Genomic DNA, 6,039 nt, shown 5'->3' on the forward strand with positions numbered 1-6,039 from the left:
AGGTTATTGTAACATTTTCATGTAAAGTAACTGTTACATCATTAAGCATGCATTTGAATAAAAATAAGAATTTTCGTCCTTGCTGTTGATTAAGAGAATTGTCTTTGTAGTGCGAACTGCTCATGTCTCTGCACTTTTTTGATTTCTGAGATAAAACGCAACAAAATTATTACGTATTTATACAGTATCAATATAGACATGTCTTCTTTTATCGAAAAAAGTATTTTCGATATTCGTGAATTCCAATTTCATATAGGAAATCAAATGTGAAATTTTCGTAAGGGGTGGCTTACCCAAAGATTGGAATTGTAGAAAGAATCATATTTACGTCATGATTACACTGAAAGACGACATGACTGAAAATTGATGTAAGTAGGAAACAACAGGAACATGTAAAATTGATCGAAGTTTCTCCACGGAATTCATCTGAGGAAGAAGATAGAAAGTTCTAATTATTCACACAACGAGAAATCTAGTGACTTTCTAACATCATATAGTTCGGTTTGCGTTTCAGTAACAGCTTGCATTTTTGCGAAAAAGAAATTTGATAGGATAAAAGCAGAATACAAGAAAATCATGCATGAGCGCATTTATTAGAAACAATATACAACACATGCATCTACACATGCATAAAAAATTGACGTGTATTTAAATAATGGTATATCTAATCAAACCCATAAAAGAAGATTAACACCAACACTTATTCTAAACTCCTTTAATTAAACCTGTCACAATTTTTGTAGATAGGTATTTTGTATTGTGGCAATTATTTGTGTCGTCGCAACTAATTAGAGGAGCTTTTCCAGAAAATTACAGGTGTGTCAAATAGTTAAGGAATTTGATTGTAATACGACACGCATTAAGCAAGTCTGCAGTCAATTAACTATATGATTTCGAGTTTGACAAAACTTTAGTCTTTTACTTGATATTTTATGATCTTTAATAGTCTTCGTGTTTACTTATATGTTATAAATATGTAACAACAAATAAATAGTCTGATATTTATTATATCATAAATACATACATCGAATTCACTCAGCTTTAATCAGTATGCATAATCCAATAACACCTAGCATAATCCTCATAACTCTAGGAGTTTGATGATTAGAGTATAAGATTTCGCATAAATTCAGTATTGCGTTCACCCAACTTTTATTTTGTAATCATTACTACCACAGTGGATACGCTTCATTACCATAAATTCTAAACATATGTGTCATATACTCAGAAAGATCATATTTTAATGCTTTGATTAAACGTTTTAATTATCTTGCATTTGTTTATGTTTTATTTATCTTGATTTTATCGTTATGTTTTAGTTTTGCTTGCAATAATTCAGAAAAGTGAGCCGCTTTGTATTTAATAATTTTATCATGATCTTATCGCGTTACTTAAAGCAATAATAAAGTCTGAGAGATAAAAGGCTTAAAAATCTAAGTTTGACATACACATTCGTTTTTATTATGGCATAATTAAATTAAAGAAATAGAACTCAATTTTTGAGTAACTAAAAAACAAGAGAAAAAATAAGTCTTGTTTTTGAGTAATTATATATTTACTTGGTATTTTATTGCGCTTCATTTGGTGATTAAATCTTTAAGTTAAAACTAGTCCTCTTTTCATAGCTGTTTTGATCTACTTGGAACAGAAAACCTTGCACACATTAAGAGTTGCATTCATTTACAGCTTTCTTTAAATTTAATATTTCTTGAATTGAGAAACTGATGTCGTGATATTTTGTGGCATCTAGCTACAACGCCTCATACTTAAAAGTGCACCCGTTGATTTCATTGTCTAAAGCATTGACATAAGAATTTTGTAACATTTATTAAATAACTCATTACTTATAGAAGAGAGAAGACGTAAGGGAAACCCGCATTGCACAGAAACTGAATCATATATGATTTTTAGCCTTACTTTGATTGTGTTTATGCAATTTGGAAAAGTTCTTTGAAAAAAAACATGACAAAAAATTTTTGGGAAGCAAAGAGTTGTGCTTTGGTTTAAACATAGAGATTATAAATAATACTATAGGTGGCGTATTGTCTGTAGTTACATCAATTTGTTGAATTATATTATTCTTTTTATCGTTATCACCAATGACTTATTCGTGATGTTTAAACCAATTTCGCGTTGTTAACAACTTTCATAGTTGCAAGTATTATTAGCTACCAAAAGACAATTGGGCGAAATGCTTTTGCGTATTTCGGTTTGAATATCAAACATTTCACATTGTATTCCTGCTCTGTTTGCAATATTTACAAATGACTTTATCTTTAAACTTCCCTATTATGCAAAAGTTCAAACTTTTACAAAAGATTTTTCTTCTTTGCTAAGCTAATTTAGAAGATCTTTTGCCTACTTCAAAAACAAAGAGGTTACAAACCTCTTATGTATTTAAAATCTACATCGGAGAAATGTTGAAAATGCAAATACTTGGTTACTAAAAAATTCATCACTGTACACATCCATATCAGCTTCAGTCAGTCCTAATAAGATTGTACTTAGTTGATTTAGTACAATCAACCTTTTATCCTCCTCCTCCAGCATTTGTACTTTCTTCTGCAACATTGCTTTACACTTTCTATTATGTGTTCAACTTTTGAAGTCATTTAATCCTCTTCTTCGACTTCGAGCAGTAGCATGATGTGACATGTGTAAGAAATACGATCATTATTCATTAATAGAGGGTCTTCAACATGTAAATGAAAATCATTTGCAGTCTCGCTTGTTGTTCCAAGTTCGGTCTTTGAATAAGAAAACACAAACTTTTGAGAAGGCAGTCTTTTGCGGTGACGCACAATCTTAAAAAAAATTATCAGTAGTTGTAAATAAAACAGGAATTTCAAGCATGTGAAATTCATTGTTTTGACAAAACTATCAATTAATTCACTGCGGCAAAATATCTATTGAAATATTAATTTTCATGCAATTAATCACATTTGCCATTTTTAGATTTTTGCTTAAGAGAAAACCAAAGAAAATCTACAAATCTTGTGCATTGCAAAAATTTGCAATAGATCCCAGTTTTGAAAACTGATAGACATTAACGCCGTCAAAAAACGAAAAGCTGAAAAAACCGATTTTTCTGCGTTGTAGTTCACGCACGACGCATTTTTGAAGAAGTTTTCTTTTACCATGACGTCTTGGAGACAAAAACTTTCAAAGGTTCCGGAAGGAGTGGAATTTCTCTAATCTGTATGATCTCTAAAATTGTAGCGAGAGACTTGCCGAGCGGAAATCGAATTCGTGTGATAAAAATTAATGCCCAACATAAAGTTCTGATTAGAGCCATAGAAATAGACCAAAAAAAAAACGAATTGTAAAGTTAAATTTATTGTGACGTTTCGTCTTTACTCAAGACATCTACAGACAAATAATAATTGGGCCCTCTCTTTGCTGATATATTCATGTCCTTTCACGAAAAATCCTGGCTCAATAAATGTCCTTCTTCATTCAAACCACTACTTTACCGACGCTACGTTGACGACTGTTTTTTACTTTTTCATTCCTCCGATCACGTCCCTCTCTTTCTTGACTATCTGAACCTACAACACCCTAACATCACATTCACAGCTGAAGTCGAACAAAACAGAAAGCTCTCATTTCTTGACATTGATATCTCTCGTACTAATGGAAAATTTACCACTTCCGTCTACCGCAAACCTACTTTCACTGGCCTTTTCACTAACTTCCACAGCTTCATCCCACTTACTTACAAACTTTCATTAGTCTCCTGCTTACTTCACCGCATCTTCAATCTTTTCTCTACTTACGAAAATTTTCATACAAAACTCGAATTTACCAGAAAGTCACTCACCAAAAACGGTTTTCCTTCACGCATAATTGACCAAATCATACGTCGCTTCCTTAACAACACCTTTGCCCCTAAACCACCTGTCTTGACTGCTCACAAAATGCCCATCTATTTCTGTCTTCCTTTCACCGGTATACACTCCCTTCAAATTCGCACACAAATCAATAGCCTTTGTGCTGCAGCCTTCCCACATATATCCATTAAATTTTTTTTTCACCCTTCTCAATGTATCTCTTCTTTCTTCCCCTTTAAGGAAAAAATTCCCAAACCTCTGAGATCTGGTGTAGTCTATTTATTCAAGTGTCGAAGCTGCAACGCCTCGTATGTGGGTCAAACCACACGTCATCTACACACCAGATTTTCGGAGCACTTGGGAATATCCCCTTACAGGCAACCAAGTTTCCCACCCTGCATCATCAAGCATTCTTGCTCACATTAACGCAACTGGACACACCCCCAACTTAGACGACTTTAAAATAATCTCCTCTTCCAACAATACTTATGAACTCTCCATTCATGAAAGCCTTCTAATCAATAAATACAAGCCTTCACTTAATGTGCAAGGAAACTCCATTCCACTTAACCTCTTTTAATTTCTCTTTATTTTACTTCCTAACTTCCTTATCATGTATCCATTCGACACCGCTTCCTTTAGTAGTAATTTAACACCTTTTTGTAAATATAATATCTTGTCTTAACATCCTATTTATTATTTGTCTGAAGATGTCTTGAGTAAAGACGAAACGTCACAATAAATTTAACTTTACAATTCGTTTTTTTTTTGTCTATTTCTATGGCTCTAATCAGAGCTTTATGTTGGGCATTAATTTGTATGATCTCTATTCTGTGACTCAATCGCTTTACTCATACACGATAAGATACGGAAAACGCTTTATTTGGTGGTTTGAGTTGAAATAATCGCAAAAAACTCGGTGTGTCACCATAAAGTAACTGTAATTACACAGAAAGTTTAATATTATATTGTATATGTGCACTTAATTTAAAATGCGAACTCGTTAACTAATGTCACCATTGTAATCTTTTCAATTCGCTACTATTGCATGATAATATATCACAGAATTTCTATTTCATATCTTTGATATTCTGAACATTAACTTAAAAAATTGACTAATCCCTATGGTGTCACTGTTCATTTGAAGCCAATGTTTTTTACATTTAAATGTTCCAATTATGACTTTGGAGTATTTTAGCAAGTTAGTAATAGTAAATGTGTATGTTGGAAACATATAACTCATTGGTTGATCTCCAAATAACATTTGACGAAAATCAATCAACATTTTAAAAATATAACGTCTAGAAAAGATCAGAGAACATTGAAAATCTTAACGATAGTTCAAATAACTAATTTCAAATCTTGTATTAAAATTACGAAATGCTCGGGAATGCATGTGATTTAAGAATATCTTTTTAATTAGCGATTTTATCTGGATGTCATTGTTTAAATAAAAGCAGTGGAGTCAGTGAGATAGAAGGCTTGAAAATAAACATTCGCTCTTGACATAAGCATTCGCTCTTGTTGTTCAGCGATTAAATTGAGGAAATGAAACTCAATTTTTGAGTATTAAAAAAAGAGGGAATTATGTTTCATGTCCATCATACAACAGTTACATGAGAATTGTAGCTACATATATGTAGAGCAAAAACAACTCTCATCGAGCCAAAACGGCCCCTCTTGTCTGTTTTAGCTCTCATTGTTAGCGAATATGGCTAGCAATTTCAAAAGCCAAAACGACCTCATGGGCTAAAATGGCCCATTTCTTTTTACTGTATATAATTATGCAAATCAATATAAAAAGATACAGACGACATTCTTAGAGACCCGTATTGCAAGGCGTAATACTGTTGATAACCATATAGCATTAAATGAAAGAATTGCAAAAGACAACTGGCATTACTGGAATCAGATAATTTTACAATTTCTTCGCATGTAGCAAAATTGTCATGTTATAATTTTGCAGATAAAGAACTGTTTCGCTTAAGGCTTATACATAGAACCTAACTACGTTGGACATTTAATTTTATCTTTGGTTATTGAACGATCAAATTGAGGAAGAAAAACAATTGTCGACAAAATTCCACCTGGAGAACGTCAAGAAGCTAATTATATACAAGATTCCCTCCATTTCTAATATTTAGCTTACATCGAAATTGAAGCTTAGAACATTATAAAACACTTGCACGAAAATTGTAGATTAATAAAA

This window comes from Xenia sp. Carnegie-2017, unplaced genomic scaffold (assembly GCF_021976095.1).
Source record: "Xenia sp. Carnegie-2017 unplaced genomic scaffold, XeniaSp_v1 HiC_scaffold_16, whole genome shotgun sequence".
Lineage (NCBI taxonomy): Eukaryota > Metazoa > Cnidaria > Anthozoa > Malacalcyonacea > Xeniidae > Xenia > Xenia sp. Carnegie-2017.